This window comes from Equus caballus, chromosome 20 (assembly GCF_041296265.1).
Source record: "Equus caballus isolate H_3958 breed thoroughbred chromosome 20, TB-T2T, whole genome shotgun sequence".
Classification (NCBI taxonomy): Eukaryota; Metazoa; Chordata; class Mammalia; order Perissodactyla; family Equidae; genus Equus; species Equus caballus.
This window is the reverse complement of record NC_091703.1, coordinates 26,564,798-26,583,243: the sequence shown is the minus strand read 5'-3', so window position 1 is coordinate 26,583,243 and position 18,446 is coordinate 26,564,798. Positions and strand designations below refer to the sequence as shown.

General features: G+C 42.2%; 1 pseudogene; it reads right to left on the bottom strand.

The window, feature by feature from the left end:
- Positions 1–2,605: 2,605 nt before the first annotated feature.
- LOC138919373 (butyrophilin subfamily 3 member A2-like) overlaps positions 2,606–18,446 on the bottom strand; it is a 187,384-nt pseudogene continuing 171,543 nt past the window's right edge.

The window sequence follows — 18,446 nt, the reverse complement described above, 5'->3', positions numbered from 1 at the left end:
TCTACACTCCCATACCTGATTGTAGGTGTCACTGTGTATAGCCTGCATGTGTATGTGCACTAAAATCGATCTGTCTCACTTGTAATATTTCTTGCCTGTTTCTCAAAAGGATTGGGCCACTTAATGAGGAAATTTTAGGCATTATCTTTTAAAAGGAGTTGTAATAAATCTATGACAACTGAGCCACTGTGGCCACTCCTTTGTTATGAGACAGTTTTCTCTCTTCCTTTTCTCTGATTTTCTCATTCTTTTAAAACTTACATTCTTTGTTTTCTTCTCAGCAGTGTACAGATTATGTAAAGCAACTAGTGAGATTCCCAGCATAGGGAAGGACTTTCATCTAGGGAGCTCCATCCCCTTCCTCCTCCTTTCCTTTCAAGTGCATCCTGGATATTCCCTGGTGCCTTGCCAGGCTGAAGCGTCTGTGGGGCCCTCTTGGATAGAGAATGAAGACCCTTTTTTTCATTAAAAAAATACTCCCATTGCTTCCCCCGAGTCAGCCACCCTTATTTCCTTCCCTTCGTAAATGAATTGAGGATAGTTCTCTTCCCTGGGCAGAGTTAGGAGTGAGGAAAGGGGCTGGGAAATACCCCAGCAGTGAGTCTTAGATGGGAATTCAGAGAAAATATCAGTCACTCAGGCATGAGCTGTGACAGGCGATCCATCTCTCTTAAGTCTGCAACAGAAGAAACCTGAAGATTCATTTAGAAGCTGAATGCAGCAATACTGAGAAATGGCTGTGTCCCTGGTGGAATTGGAATACTGAGTACAAGCTGGAGGTGCTCTGGAAAATAAACAGGAAAAAAAATTACTGTTACGGGGATGCAGTGGGGAGGACCTTTGGAAAATAAACCTTACTAATGACCCAGTACAGGGGTGAATGCGCAGGGCGGGGAGTTGTGAGGTCTTTGGTCTCCCTCCCCTAAGCCAGGGCCTTAAGTTCCCTCCCTGGTCAGATACCTATCACCCTTTGCTCCAAATCCATTTTTGCTCATTCTCAAAAGTAGAAGTAACTGGCCCCTGCGATGCAAGAAGAGGCAGCAAGATGGGTAGGATCCCTACCAATGCTGCAATCCAGGGCCAGGCCCTCCAGAAGAGGGGTATGCAATGGAATGGAGCTTTAGCCTCTCACCCCCAGGACTGGGATCACAGAGTTGATCTCATGACATTAAACAATCCTTTTCCTCTTAAAGTCTCAGGGAAAACTCTTACTATAACATAATGCTATTACTTTGTCTTGTACTGTCTCTTTCTCACAGGTGACTATGAGTTACTTGAGCATCAGAATCATATATTTTTTCTAACTTAATCTTTCAATAGGTTACACTTACATAGCTCAATATAAAAAATATATAAAAAAATCATCTAAGTCTTCCATCCACTCCCTCCCCCCATTTATTAGCCTCTCATTAGTCAGCTTGATATGGGGGTTAAGAATGTGAACTTTGGAGCTGGAGGGCCTACGTTCAAATTCTGGTTCCTCCAGTTGACTGGCAGTGTGATCTTGGACTAATTACTTACCTACTCTGTTCCTGGTTTCCTAATCTGTACCACGGGGTAATAATAGTACCTCACTCACAAGGTTAAAAGGATTCAATGAGTGCTTATAAAGTGCCTGACACATAGTGAGGACTATGCAAATGTGTATTAAATTTAAAAAATAAAAATATACTCTTATTTTTTCTTCTTTACAGCAAAGATAGCATTCTATACAAACTGCTCTGCATCTGGCTTTTTCTGTTCGTCTTGGAGATCCTACCATATTAGTACAGAGAGAAAATCTGATTTCTTTCCCAACTGTGCAATATTCCATTACATTAAAGATCCCCACTGATGGACATTTGCACAGTTTCTACCTTTTTGTTGTTATAATAACTGCCATAAGAAATAAACTTTTGCATGTGTCATTTCATCAACTGCAAGTATGTCTGTGAGATAAATTCCCAGAAGTGGAATTTTGGATCAACAAATAAGTAGTTTGGAGAAATACTGCTACATTGTCCCCCAATTAAAGCTGTCCCAATTTATACCAAAAATGTACCAGATTATACCAACAAACATCTAAGAGAGATTGTCTCTCCTCAATCCTGCTTCCAGAATGTGTGATCTGTCACCTTGGCTTGGTTTTGCTGTGTTTTGTTGCCAGTCTCACAAACGGAAAATATGTTAAAACATTTTCTTCTTATGACTGAGGTGGGACATCATCCTATCTGTTATATCCTTTTGTGTGAACTAATAATTCATGCCCTTTGCTCTTTTTTCTACTGGATTGTTTTATATTTTAAGGAGATTTGCTCTTTCTCTAAGATATGCATTGTATATATTTATTTCCCATTTTGTCATTTATCTTTGTTTAAAGGGTCTGATCTTTACAATCTTCTGCCAATTCCTATGGCTATCACAGTTTCTGGCACACAGGAAATACTCAAGATGTATTTGTGACATGAACAGCTTTATGGGGAAACAAAACATCCCCAGAGTAAGAAGAAGGCTCCAGATCCCTGCTCTGTGCCTTATACTCACAACAAAGCTACCCAAGTCAGCAACAGAGAATCACACATCCTCCTTCTTTCAATAGCCACAGTTCACCACAGCATACCTGAGGCTAAGCAGGGTACAGACATTCAGTGGAACTTTTGGTGATCTTTTCCTGGCAGAGGAGGGGATTTCTGATGATACAGGTCACCCCATCCCCAGAGCTGCTTTTCATGATCACAGATGCTGTGCCATCTCCATCTGTCACCAAAGGTGCTGCCACAGTGGCATGTCCTCTCCTTTGGCAACTCTCCAGTGTATTTGGGGCTAGTGATACTGTCCAGTGGACATGCAGTCCAGGTGGATCCCTCCAACCTTATAACACTTCATTTCCATGTGAGGACCAGGATCCAGCACTGTGGGAGGTAAGTGAGCCAGAATCCTTTAGAGCCTCCTCTATCCCTGAGAGTCTCAACATGAATCAGTGGCACACTCACATTAGATAATTCAAGGGGCTTTCATGAAGGAGCTGTTTATAAAAGCATGGTGATGGTGAGGGGAAAACTACATGGTTTGGAGTAATGCCCCAGGGACAGGAACAGTGGAGCTATTACCACCTACCACTAAACCCAAAGGGAAACAGAGAGGAAGCCCTTTTGAAGACCTAAAAGAATAGAGCTATGTAGAGAGGGCTTTCTTGAGAGGAGCTGTGATCTTTGGGAAGGGAATGCAGCCAGCTAGAGGTGGTCCTGCAGGGAGAAAGCCATGGGCATAAGTACCTAGACCTCTCTCTTCTCTCTCCCTCCTTCTGCCTTCTGCTATGGCTCCCAATTGACCAAACCCAGACAGAGGCCACAGGGCAAGAGAGTGCCCTGAGAAAGAGAAAAGCAACCCTTCACATCTGAACATCAGCCTGGTCTCAGTGTTCTCCTATTGAACATAAGCAATTTCATGGAACATCAACATCAGACAAGGACACTTTGTCACTATGATGGGTCAAGACAAAAACAAGACCATGCAACAATTGTGTTTGAACATGGAGAAAAACATGAACATTGTCAAAACCACAACCGTGACCAAACATTTCCCTATCCTGCCTATGAGTGACTGCTGCTCCTTTGACAATTATAGCTTTAGTCTCAGTCTAGTCTTTATTATAGGTACAACTACCCACCTAGGTAAGATACCTACCCACAGAATCACAACCCCACACATTCCTGTCAGAATCTAAACTAGAGCAAAGCTCCGCTTCCATAAACCCTCCCTCAACTCTCCTAACACAAGCCCAAATTCTATACCAAGTCTTCTCTAACACCCTCTTACTGAGACATCATGCGTTTTCCACATGGTGTTCACTCTCCTCCCTGGCCTCTCCCATCACTCCCCTTATCACGGCACCAACACGTGGCTCCTTGTTAGTATAGTCTGTGCTGGTTGGCCCTCAGCAGACTCTGGGATCCAGTAGCCTGATTTCAAAGTCTAGAAAGAGTCACTCTTCTCTAATTGTGACAAGTTCCTTAATCTCTTTCTGCCTCACTTACTGCATCTTTAAAATGGGCATGATGAGGAGGGTGGTGATGAGGGGAACAGTGCCTGCCTCCGAGGGTTGTCCTAAGGACTCAGGAGTTCACATGTGTAGTAACCACTTAGAATGATTTCAGGCACATGGTAAGTGGTAACTTTTTGCTGTTTGAATGACTTGCCTGTGAATTCCTGGCCAGCACGAACTGTGCTCTGTTGATCACAGCCCTGGTTCTTTGTACAATCCCTGGCACACAAATGATGCTGCTTTTTGAATAAATTTGTCTGCTTTAACTCCAACCTAGAACCTTGAGAAGGAAGATTATAAAACCTTAGCTGGCTTAGGGACTTAGCCAGGGTCAAGAAAGCTCCTGTTGACAGGGCTCCATCTTTCCCAGGACCCCTGGGTGTCCTTTCTGGTACAGGTCTCCACCCTAGCTTCTGCTCCTTTCACACATCTGCCTATTTCTAGGCCTTGTCACCTCCCTGACTCTGCCCTTCTCCCATCTCTGTGGCAGTGTTTTGCTGGATCTGCAGCTGACCTGTCTCTGCAGACAGAGAGACGAGGCTACTATGCACTCCCCTGCCTGGCCTCTCCTGGTCCAGCCTCTAAGCCAGGCTCTTCTGCTCTTGTGACCCAAACCTGTCAAATGCCAGAGACTCAAAATTTCATATCACTCAGCCAGAGGTCCTAGAAGACAGAGGAAGCAGGAAGAGAGAGGAGAGATGGACAAGGAACATTCTGTGTGAGATAGTTATGGGTGAAACCCTGAGAGGGAACAAGAAACTCATATTATCCCTTTCATGTTACTCTTTGGGCAAATAAAATCAGGGGACAGGACAAAGACCTCCTGTGCTTTGGTCAAGGACGTTTGCACTGTTGTATGTTCTCAGTTGGCTGGCAGTTTCTGTCCTGCTCTCATTGGCTGGCTGTGGTCACCAGGATCCTGTGCCCGTCTTAGCTGAGGTCCTGTTCCCCAGGATCAGTGTGGGGGATCACAACAGGGCAAAGCAACGGGGTAGGGTCTGATGAACAGCAGAAACAGTTCAGAGGTCAGACTTCACAGTCAGACAGAGCCAGGTTCAACCCTGGCATTGCAGCTCACTAGCCCAGTACGTTGATCCAACCTGTTTCCTGCAAAAAATGGGATCATAATACCTCCATGGCAGGTTTCTTGCAATGAAGGATAAACAAAATCTCACCTCCTGGGGCTCACTTGAGTCATGAGGATGCACACAGCCCTTAGAGCAGGGGAAGCACTGAAAACTACTGGGTGTTATTATCGGAGTCTTAGAGAGAGGGCACAACAGGATTCTGAAGCATGATCTTTTCCCAAGAAGGAGCAAAGTTAGGAGGAATGAAGGAGAGATTCTTTCTCTCTTCTTCTGTGATCATCTTCATTTTGGAGAACTCTCCCATTTTAATGTGAGATGGTGATGGGAAGCTCAAGAATTCTCTACAGAGGGGCAGGTGTGTGTCTATGTCTATGTCTTAGGGGCCGAAAGCTACATATGCACAGCACTTCCAATGCAATTGAAGAAAATGTCAACAGATTAAAGAATTAGAAGTGACATAGATTTGGGAGGCATGGATGTCCTCCATAATCCCCAACGTTGTTAAATATGTTTTCACATTACAATGATTGGGAAGGCAATGTTGGGTGTGAAGAACACTGGCAGTGAGTTGGAATAACAGTCACAAGTTTAATCAAAGAGGTCCACAGCTGTCACTGTGGTAGGGGATGTTAAGGAAAAGAGTCATTAAGCCACCCTGGAACTGGGTGTTTGCTTTGTTTATGTAACTTGACAGGGGAGGGATTGGATGCAAGATGAAAAGGACCCCACAGAATTGATCATATTCTGAATTTTCAGAGTCATGTTCCTCAAACAGACATCTGATTACATTCCTCTGAGTTCCCAAACCTCCTGTGACTTCCCATTGGCTCCTGCAGTCTTACTGGAGTGGGGGATGCGATGGAGATTTGTAACTTCTGAAAGAATTTCCACATTTTTTTGAAAAGTTGTCTTAATGTCATTTTTAATCTAAACAAACACAACCTAAGCAGACTCTGTATCGCCTGGTTACATCCTTGTAATCAACTGTTGCTGAGTGCTTCTAGTTTCCAAGCCAACTGCTATGTTTATAAGCCCATCAGTGACGAATGAACTCTGTAATGACACATTTTAACTTTTAGTATTTTTATTTTTTTACTTCTTCTTTAGAGATTTAATATTCTCATTTATTTTTAAGTTTTCATTGAAGTATAATGCACTTAAAGAAAAATGTCTATGTCATAAGGTCGTAGATCAATATTTTTTCACAAACTGAACATACCATGCAATCAGCAACCAGATCAAAAACTAGAACCTCACCAGTACCCCAGAAATGCCTCATCCTGTCCTTTCCAGTCACAAGCTCCCCTGAGGGTAAATCTCCCTGACATCAACAACTACTTGTCCACGTTTTGATATTGAGATGAGTGGGATCATACAGTCTATACTCTTTTGTGTCTGGATTCTTTTGCTCATCTTTATGTTTGAGATAGTTATCGTACTGTTGACCCATTATTCTGTTGACAAGATTCAAGTTGTTCCCCATTTGGAATGGTGATATTAAGAACTTTTCAGAACATGGTTTTTGGGGAACATAGACATGCATATCTTTGGGTATGTATTGCTTTTAAACATGCATCATCTTTAAACATGATATTATGATTGGATAATTTCTTGGAAGGACTTTTGAAATGTGTAAATTTATTTTTATAGAATAAATGATTAATTATCAATAAACAGCACTCTGCCTCATTTAGTTTTCAAAATTGTAGCTGCTGCAGCAAATGATATCAGGCACAAGTTCCTAGCTAATCTCAGAGATGGTGGCACTGCCCGTAGTCACATCAAATGACTTACCTATGCTTATCACAAGGGAAAATATAGAAGAGACATCTCAACTTTGGAGAGGAGTTTTATCTGTTTTTTAATGACCTCTCGAAACTCTGTCTATTCCTTCAGAACAGTACCAGTTACAGGGTAGCAGTGACTTAAGGAGCTATGCTGAGAAGCCTGAATGACCTGAAAACTGATTTTTGATTCACTTGTATGGGGATTTACTGCTTGTTAGGTGCTAAATTGTATCCCCCAAAATTTATATTTTCAAATCCTAACCCCCATAACCTCAGGATGTGACCTTATTTGGAAATAGGATCATCCTAAATGTAACTTGTTAAGATGAAGCCATTAACATGGGCACTAGTCCAGCATGACTGGTGTTCTTATAAAAAAGGCAGATTTGCACACAGAGACAGGCACACGGGTAGAATGACATGTGAAGATGAAGGCACAGATCAGGGTGATGCTTCTCCAAGCCAAAGAATGCCAAATTCACAACAAACCTTCATAACGTAGGAGAGAAACATGGAACACAGCCTTCTCTCACATCTCTTAGAAGAAATCAACCCTGAAAACACCTTGATCTTAGACTTCCAGCCTCCATAACTTTGAGGCAACACCTGTCTGTTGATTAAGCCTCCCAATGTGTGGTACTTTTCTATGGCAAAGTAACACATCCCCCTTTATAATGTGGTACGCTGGGTCATAGCCAATTTGCCTGATCTTTAATTTGGCTTTTATCTTAGGCTTAAAGAGTGGTCTTAGAACTGTGTAATCTTGGGTAAATCATTCAATCTCTCTAAACATCAGTCTTCATCTGTATAATTAGGATAATAATCATACCTATATCATAGGATTATTGTGAGAATTAAATAAAATCTGCAATAAACAACTTCTTAAAATATTTCTAAATAGCACCTTTTTTAAATATTAGCTGTCATTACATCCTTACACACTATGTCACAAGCTCAATAAAGTCTCGAAACCAGAATTTGTACAAATTCTCTGGAATACAGAAAAAGTAACAAAGTAAGTAAATAAACATAAATTATCCTTAATAACAAATACAGAAAAGGACAGAAAAGCTCTAGTTAGACTACTTGAAGACAAGAAAACCATGACATCAAAATTTATGGACATAGCAACAAAATAGTTCTTGGATAAAAAGGCATAGCTTTTAAGAGTCTCATCTTTTTTTTAATACAATATTTTAACAGAAAATTTTTTGTTCTGTGTTGATTGCCAAGAACATTTCACCTGCTACATTTTCAGGTGCTTCTTTGGGGTCTTTTTTTAACATTAACTAATTAATTATTTAATTCAGCACCAATACTCTACTTTTTATCTGTCACCATACATATGTGTCCCTTTACCTTTTGGCCCTTCCCCAACCCACTTTTCCACTAGTAACCACTAATTTGTTCTCCTTTCTGTGTATTTAGTTGTTTTTCTTCCACATACCAGTGAAATCATAGGGTGTTTGTCTTTCTCTGTCTGATTTACTTCGCTTAGCATAATACCGTCAAGGTCCATCCATGTTGTTGCAAATGGCACAATATTTTCTTTTGTATGAATGAGTAGTATTCCATTGTATATATACAACATGTGTTCTTTATCCATTAATGCATTGGTTGGCATTGGGGTTGCTTCACATCTTGGCAATTGTGAATAATGATGTGATAAACATAGGAGTGCATAAAACTTCTTGAATTATTGATTACATGTTCTTTGGGTAAATACCCAGTAGTGGAATAGCTGGATCATATGGTATTTCTACCTTTAATTTCTTGAGAAAACTCCATGCTGTTTTCCACAATGGTTGTACCAATTTGCACTGCCACAAACAGTGTATGATGGTTCCCCTCTCTCCACATCCTGTCCAACACTTGTTATTTTTTTCTTATTAAATATAGCCATTCTGATGCATGTGAGGTGATATCTAATCATAGTTTTGATTTTCATTTCTCTAATAAGTAGTGATGTTGAACATCTTTTCTTGTGCCTGTTGGCCATCTCTATATCTTCTTTCTTTCTTTCTTTCTTTTATTTAATTTTTTTGGTGAGGAAGTTTGGCTCTTAGCTAACATCTGTTACCAATCTTCTTTTTGCTTGAGGAAGATTGTCACTGAGCTAACATCTGTGCCAATCGTCCTCTATTTTGTATGTGGGATGCCACCACAGCATGGTTTCATGAGCGATGTGTAGGTTTGCACCCGGGATCCAAAACCATGGACCCTGGATCACCAAAGTGGAGCACACAAACTTAACCACTATGGTGCCATGATGCCAGGCTGGCCCCACAACTTTTTTCACAAGCGATTTTATTGCTGCTTTTCTTCAAGTGATTTGTGAGGCCCTATATCTTATAGTTCCTCCAGAACATCGATTCTCTTCTTGTGGCATCAGTGGAGAAGAGAGCACTTTTCCCAGCAGATGCCAGGGAATGGACAGAAGGGCCCTGAGGCAGTGCTTGTCCCTGTCTCAAGTTGTTCCTGAGAGGCAGTCCTGGAGCCTCCTGCTTACACAGCCTCCTGGAGGGAGCCAGACTCTTATCAGGTAGTGGCCAGGTTCCTGGGGACAGATTGTCAGTATCATTGGGGGTGACTAGGCGTTTAGGAGCTAAAGATACACAGATAAAAATACCCCGCTGATCATTTTAGATCATATAACTGAAAGGTACTCCTACATTTATCTTGCAAATACAACATTGTTGCACCAAGTATTTCAGAACTGTGTTCTTCTACCTGACAGGTGTGCTGCAGTTTTCAAGGGAAAGTGCATTTTGTGTGAAACTTGCTTTAAAGACACCAAAGAAATAAATAAATAAGGATGGAAATAAATAAATAAATATGAATCAATAGGTGGATAAACCTAAGGATACATTATAATAATACAAGTATAGTAAAATGTTCACTGTAGATTCTAGATAGTAGATATATATGGTGTTCTTCCAAAAATACTTTTAATTTTGATCTATCTTTGAAAAGTTTCATGATAAAATGTTGATGGAGGGGGTTGAGGAGGTAAGATGTATATTTTGCTGCTGTCAACAGAGACCAGATGTACCCCTGTCTTAAAAAAAACAAGGGTTGTTTCCCTTTCATATAAAATGAATTCCGAGAGCAGCAGACCAGAGCTGGCCTGGCACCTCAGAGCAGCATCCACGCCACAGACGTTTTTTGTCTTTATGCTCTGCCATCTCAGCATGTTCCTTCTATTCTCAAGGTTGCCTCATGGTCACAAGATGTGTTTTCCACTCCAGCTCCAAAGACCATGTTCTAGGCAAAAGGAAGGAGGATAGTAGGATATATGCACCTCCCTTGAGAAACACAACCCAACAACTTCCACCTAAAAATCCTTGGCTGAAACTTAGCCCGTTGGTCTCTCCTACCTACAAAGGGGATAGGCACAGTGCAGGACCCCCCAAAAACCAGGTTTGATTACTAAGAAGAAGAGGGGAAGAGATATGGCACAAGCAACTAGGCATGTCTACAACAGAGCCTAAATACAAATAGTTAGAATATAATCAAATTCTATCAGCCAAGGTCACGACAAAGCCCTAAGAGCATTCACCATTACCTTGAGATGTAAATAAGTATCTTGGGAGGCTCTAGGGCACAGGTAGAACCACTTTGTCTCAAAGACACCTTATAGAAACAGCCTATCCAGTGTCTAACCTCAGAGAATACAGAATCCTGAAGGCAGAGTAGGAACAAATACATGTGAAAATACAAATGTAGCACAAACAAGGCACAGAGGGTGAAGGACACTGCTCAGCAACACTCCAAAGAAGAATGTTCTGCAAATGTAAGAGATGTCCATCAGTGACTGGTAGCATTGCCTCTGGAAACCTGAAAATTAGATGATGTGGTCGTGGATCTGAGACTTGAGTTTGAGAGGTGCTGAAAAGGTAGAGTAGATCTAGTTTTCTTTCCATTCATACTTCCATTTGGCTCTGTTGTAAAAGATGTCTTCCTCCATGTGCCCACCTACACAGATGTTAGCAAACAGCCACGGAAACATTTTAATTAATGCACATCTTCTTCTCCTCACACATTAAAATCTTGAATTTTTTCTGCTTAGCTCTGCTGATAAATCTTTTATGATATAAAAGTCACAAAATAGGTTTATATAATGAAATACTGATTATACACAAACATACACATGAATGATTCAAACGAGTAAACACAGAGAGACGCAAATAGTGTGGGAATGAAGGCTGGCAGTTTTCTTCTTTGTGTACTATCCAATATAGTTTCAGTTTTCATTCTATCCTTCCCCACTGGTGTCTGCCAGCAACTGCCCCCACTGAGACAATCAAAAAACTAATTCTCCCAAAGAAAGACTCTGTTACTATTTCTCACAGTGAGTAGCCTTTGCTTCTTTTCCCTTTCTTTGAGAGCCAATGGTAGCTATAATGGAGAACTACTGATTCCCTTCATTCTGTCGGCTGTGATCTTCAGATGGAAATGCCAGGGGGTAAGTGGGGGAAGTTGGTAAAAGCCAGGGCCACAGGCCCTGGAAGGACAGAGGCTAAAAAGCTGAGAATGGGTACAGGGAAGTCCTCACACAGAGAAAGACTTTTGGTGCTTATGTTTGTGGTGAGGGAATGGGTGGTGGGGGCAGGAGGCAGTGTAAAAGGTAAGGACCTGCATTGGGAATTTGGTGGGAGGGAGACAACCTGAATGAAGAAACTTGCCAGCTGCATTCTCTTAGGAACTTCCTGTGGTCAGAAAGGAGTAAAGGACTCTTACAATCTCTCCTGGTCATCTCTGGGAATGTATCCTAAGAGATTCTAAAAAGAGGTGCCTTAAAGATTTATATGTAAAGATGTTCATTGCAGAATTATTTGTAACATAAAAAACCTTAACCAACCTACATATACAACTTACATATACATATCTACAGTTGGAGGATGGATAAACAGCACATTGTCTAATCATAAAGGGATTTCCATACAGTCATTGGGAAAGATGTGTTTAATAAAGAGTTTTTTACTATAATTGTAACAAAATTGGACCCACTGTGGATATTTAAATTGTATCTAGACTTTGCTATTGAAGATTTTATGATGATCAACAGCTTTAAACATAAACCATTGTCTTAGGACCTAATTTCCTTTCCTTAAGAGTAATTCCTACACGTAATATTTTTAGGTCAAAGGATGAAAGCTTTCCAAGGGGTTTGGTATATACGGCCAAAATACTTCCAGAAGTAAGTACATTCCCATGAAGTGAGGTATAGGATTACCATCACTTCTTATTTAAATTTTGTTGTATTTTTCTCTATTTTAAGATTGTCTGTAATTGGGAGCAAAAAACAATAAATCTCCTTAAAAATAGGTTTAGCCATATTCTCCACCTGAGGACAACAAACAAATTGAAAGGCAGAGGATGTACTGAAAGGCAATATTTTGTCTGAGGTTGTGTCCAGGTTTCAGACAAGGGTCTGAAGGAGTGCCAGCTGCACAGACTTCTGCTCCCTTGTCCCCCAGCAGTTCCCAGACTTGCAGGTACTATGACTGGAGCCTCACACTGGTTTGTTTTGGAGGAGTTGGTATTTTCTGAACAACTAATATGTTGCAGTTGCTATAATTACTTGTAGCAATTTTTAATTGTCAAGTTAAACACGAAAACTTTTCAAATTTAAATCATTCAAATGACTTTCAAAGTAGAGGGCACTTAATCCCCCAAAACTCAATGTAGCATGTACCTTTTTTAGACTTTTCTTAAAGCAATTACACGTATCTACAAACATGTATGTACAAATTTATTGCTTTGTTTGTGCTTTTTAATAGAATCATTAGTATTGTTCTGCAATGTGCTTTTTGCTCACTGAATATGTGTTGAGTATCTGGGTTATCTGACTGTAAACTAGTCTCAACTGCCATATTGAATTCCTTCATTCAGGTGAGCCGTTATCTAACTAACCAGTCTCCTACTGCTGGCCGATTAGGCTGTTTATCTATTTTTGGGTTTTAAAAATAATGCCGAAGTGTCATCCTTACACATGCTTTTCTCTGGACCCATGCAAGCACTTTGCTGGACTAGATATCTAGCAGTGAAATTGTTCTGCCAATTATGCACATTCTAAAGTTCATATTTCACATTCTTTCATCAGTGACTGGAGTTCAAATAGTTTGTGGCACATCACTGAGATCACAGAGCTTGTGAATCAGAGTGCCATTACCTAGTTCCCACACACTTTTTGTTCCTACACATAACACATACTGGGTATGGCACACAGTGTGTACTCTCTAAATGTTTGTTGAATGAACTAAAGTAAAATGAGTGAGACTTGGTCTCATTCCTAGCTTTCCCATTCACTAACCTTGTGACTAAGAAGTGATGGGTTTAGACTCTGACTGACACCAGAGCCTCTGCCAGGGAACTGCCTGAATCTTAAACAAAGTCTCATGGGTGTGTGATTTGAACTTACTGATGGTCATGGGTTGGGGTGTACAGGAGTCCACAGTGTAGCTCCCCTGATGGGCACACCCTCATGTCATTTATCGACTCTCCATTGTACCTACATCTTCATGGAAGGAGAGGATACATGATGGAAGAAGACCAAGGGAGAAGGGAGGGGCTAGGTCCAGAATTCTCAGTCTCATCTCTGAGTGATCCACCTAGGCCTGCTCTCAGGCTCTCCACTATCTAGGTGTGCAGCCAATTCTGAGGTGGTTAGGATGGAAGCCAAGCTAGAACTCCGGCTAGAATCAAGCCTTGCCAGCTTTCGAGAGCCCCACTTTCCCTTATCACAAAGATTCACAGTCATTCCTAAGACTATGCCTAAAAGATGGTGGAGGTGTTTTTCTGAGCCAAGATATGATTGTGAGCTCTGGGCAGGGAGTTGGGAGTTGCAGGAGCCTTTCCTCTGAGCTAGAGAACCTCAGCAGTTTGTAGAGGCATGAGGTTTGTTGGGCTGCTGTGTGCTCCTAGCTTGACATATTTGTCCCTTCTTTGCAAATGCCAGCTCTTATACGTCTGCTTCTAAAAGCACTCCTCTAGCAGTGGAAAGATTAAGACCAGGGAACTTATCCATTTCTGGTGAGCCCAGGGAGCATCTTCCAAGAAATATTGGTGAACATGTGGGGAAGGGAAGATAGGAAAGGAATAATTTCCTCCCCAGGGATGTTTCTCCTCCAAAGGACAATTGTAAACAAGTGTATTGAGGCACATGGAGTTGTAACACTCTTACATGCATATCCAGGGCATGCTGGCTACATGAAACAACTTCATCAAAAAATAGTAATAAATACATTAGTATGGGCAAGTCCCAGTGGAATCACAGGAAAGTGGGCTCTTTCTCTAAGACAGACCAAAAGAGCACATCATTAACGAGGCAAATGCTTGTCTTCACAACTCTCCACTTCCCCTCCTGTTGGATGACAACCAATTAATATGATCATCTAAACCAATTTAAAATGCTAGTGAGTATTGATAGGATAATATGTTACTCCCTCATGCATTCTCTCATTCAACAAATATTTACTGAGGGTTTCCCCATTGTAAAGTTTTCTTGCACAGCAGTTAACAAAGTAGACCCAAGTTCTTGATTTTTGGAGCTTCCATTTGAGCAGGTAGAGACGGACAATAAACACAAGATATGTTAGATGGTGAAAATTCAGTGGGGAAAAGAGAGCATGCCCAGCGGGATTGGAGCAGTTTACCATAATCCTTTGGTCGGAGAAGGTCTCATGGAGGAACCGACTTTAGAGGAAAGACTTGAAGGAGGTGAGGGAGTGAGTCTTGTGGATGTCTGTGGGAGAAGGTTCCAGGGAGATGGAAGAGACAGGGCTGAGGCTCTCTGTGCCGGCCTGTTCAAGGGCCAGCAAGAAGGGAAGTGGGGTTGCAGCAGATGAGGAGAATAGGGGAGAAGTGAGACGTGCAGGTCCCAGAGGGCCATGTGGGCCATGGTGAGGACTTCAGCATCTACTCTGAGTGAACGAGGGCCTACTGAAAGATGCTGAGAAGAGGAGTGACATGATGTGACTCAAGGAATGTTCTGGCCGTTGTGTTGAGCATGGACTAGAGTTGACACAGGTGGAATCAGGGGACTCAGAGAGGATGGTCCTGCATTAATCGGAGTGTGATGGTGGAGGCTTTGACCTGATGTAGCAGGAGAAGTGTGGAAAAGGGAAAGATTCTGACCATATTTGGACAGTAGAGCCGAGGATTTCCTGAGGGATTACGGTTAGTGTACATACATAGAACACCACAAACATAATATTTATGTTAAATGTACGTACATTTAACATTACATATTTTTCTGGGTGATTTTCCATGTTAGAACCCAAAGGTTAAGAGACTCCCAAGGGGACATTTTGGTAGAGGAGAATCATGAATTGCCACACTAGTGACTGTATTTCACCCTGAGTGGGCCCTGGGGTGAATGCCCTCTTGCTGGCCACCAGGGTCTTTGCAAGGAAGTAGGTGGTCGGGGATGTGAAGGATAAGGAAATATCTTTTCAGAGATGGCATGCAGTTGTTTGGGTTCAGTTGTGTTTCAGATCGCTTCTGTGGCCCCTCCAGTCCACACTGTTGTGGGCCCTGGGAGGCTGACCTGTAGGACAGCATCTGTGCTGCCAATGTTCTCCAAACAAAGACCTCCAGGAACACACCTGGTATTGACCAATTTGTGTTTATTAGTTTTTGCAAGGAAGGAGAATGTACACCATGTGGAAACCATGGGCTGTCACAGTAAGAGGGTGTTAGAGAAGCATGGTGTAGAATGTGGACTTTTGTTAGGGGAGTTAGGGGAGGGTTTCCAGAAGTGTGGCTTTGCTCTGTATTGGATGCTGTCAGGAAGGTTGTGGGGTTGTGATGCTATGGCTGGGCATCAATAAGCCTTAACTAGGAGGAAGACTAGAATGAGGCTAAAGCTGTAATTGTTCAAGGAGCAGCATTCACTCATAGCCAGAATAGGGAAATGTTTGAACGTGACTGTAGTTTGGACTGTGTTCTTGTTTTTCTTGTTATTTAAGCATGATTGTTAGTTGGTCTTGTTTTTGTCTTGACTCATCACAGTGACAAAGAGCCCTTGTCTGATGCTGATGTTCCGTGAAATTGCCTATTTTCAACAGGAGAACACAGAGTATAGGTTGTTTTTCTTTTTGTTCCCAGGGCTCTCTCTTGCCCTATGGCTTCTGCCTGGGTTTGGTCACTGGGGAGACATAGCAGAAGATGCATGGAAGGAGAGAGGAGAGAGGGGTCAAGGTACTTATCCTCCTGGCTTTCCCCTTGTAGCATCACCTCTAGCTGGCTGCATTCCCTTCTTGAGGATCACAGCTCCTCTCAAGAAAGCCCTCTCTATAGGACTCTCTTCTTTTAGGTCTTTGAAATGGCTTCCTCTCCACTTCCCTTTGGGCTTTTGGGTGGGTGGTAACAGTTCCACTGTTCTTGGCTGTGGAGTATTACTCTATCCCATGTAGTTTTCCCCTCAGCATCACCAGGCTTTTTCACACAGCTCCTTAATGAAACCACCCTTGAATAGTCTAATGTGAGTCTGCCACTGATCTCTGTTGAGATTCTCATCCATACAGGAGGCTCCAAAGAATTCAGGCTCATTTGTCCTTCCGCAGCACTGGGTTCTGATTTTCTCATTGAAATAAAGGGTTACGAGGATGGAGGGATCCATCTGGAGTGTATGTCGACCAGCTGGTTTACTCAGCCCCAAATACAGTGGAGAGATGCCAAGGGAGGGATCATCCCAGCTGTGGCTGCATCCTTGGTTATACATGGAGCCAGCCTGTATGCAGTCATAGCATCTGTGATCATGAAAGGAAGCTCTGAGGAAGGGGTATCCTGTGTCATCAGAAATCCCCTCCTCGGGGAGGAAAAGACACCTGGGATTTAGCCTGCTTAGCCTCAGTTATTCTGTACTGAGCTGTGGCTATTGAAAGAAGGACGATATGTGATTCCCTGTCATCATCTGTTTCAGCACTGGGAGCAGGCACGGACATGTGGCACCCAGGCCAGACACAAATCTACATGAAGTCCTCAGGAGAGCCCTACTAGTAGCAATATCCAACCCCTGCACACTCTCCTGCCTCTGACAGTATTCCACTTTGAGATACGGGAGGCAGAGGAGGGTCCTGACTGAAGCCCTGGCCCAGCCCGGAGCCTGAATCAAAGTGATCCAAAGACTGTGTCAGTCAGAGGAGCAGAGAAACGTGAATATCTGAGAAAGGGCTGTGGGGAGACTGCCAGGTGGGTGTGGTTGAAGGAGACAGGAGGGTGTGAGTGTGAGGTCAGAGGGATCCTTGAAGGAAGGGCTCTCTCTCATTCTTTTCTTTACTCCTCCTACCCAACCTCTGCACTCAGCACACTGTCTGGCTCACAGCAAATAGACAGGGGTCTCTGCTTATAACCTCAACCCTGCTCATCTTGTTCCCTTTGCCTCAGCTTTGCTTGGCTTGTCGATTTCCAAATTCAAGCTCCCAGTGGAAAACAGTATTCATTCATTCCACTAATATTTACCGTGAGTCCTCTGTGTTTAAGGTTGCCTGATTTAGCAAATATAAATACAATGTATTATATTTGGCAATCTTTCTTACCTTCTGTTTTAGGTTTTGGGAATCCAGCAGAAGACAAAGCAAACAAAAATTTCTGCCCCGTGAAGTTTACATTCAAGAGCAGGGAGACAAAGAATAAATAAAGAGAAATATAAATTGATTACAACATGATGTTATGGACAAAATAAAGCAGGTTAGGTATGCATTGGCCCTAGATTGTTGCATTTCTGTCCATTTATGACTCTGTTCTGGCTGTAAGGGTAGTTTTTATTTTATTAATTTAACTTTTCTATACATGGGATATTTCACTGATTTTGCAGCATTTGAAAAGGCTTTCTCATCATGTGGAATCATTTTTCTGAGAGGCAAACAAAAGATTTACTCTCTCATTTTTTCAACTTAACAGTATTTATGGCATGCTTACAAAATGACCATTGTGCACTGAGTGCAGAGGAGAATTCACAAGAAACACATGCATAAAAGTTCATCTAAATGGTCAAGTTCTCTTCCCACGGTTTTCTCACTGTCAAGTGCACAGGTAACAAGATCAAACTCTCTGTTTTATAGGTAGAAAATTAAGAGAGAGGGACTTTGGATGGCTTGACAGAAACTACATGAGGAGTTTGCAGAGGAGATGGGACTAGTCCTCAGGGCTTCTCATTCTGTTGTCCCTCCCCTGCCAAAAATTAACAGTTTAATGTAACTTGAGGGCCTCCCATGTTCAAGATGATTTTCAGTGGAAAACTCTTCTTCCCATGATTTGAGGAAAAGGGAACAGTGTCCACCCATTCCTCCAGATCTCAGTTTCATATTTCAGGGGTTAGTTGTGCCTTCCTGATTTAAGTTCCCAGAGGGATTTTTGATTTTTGTTTTCTACAATGACTCGCAAGGTTTCTTGGCTTCGTCACCATCCAGTAGGAGAGAATAGGGTAAGGAAGGAGTAACTGTCCCAGCCAGGCCCCTCCCTGGCATTGGGCTGGACCAGGAATCTTGGAGAGTCCTTGAGGCATCCTCTGTGCGCCCCAGCACCACACTGTCTTTGGCC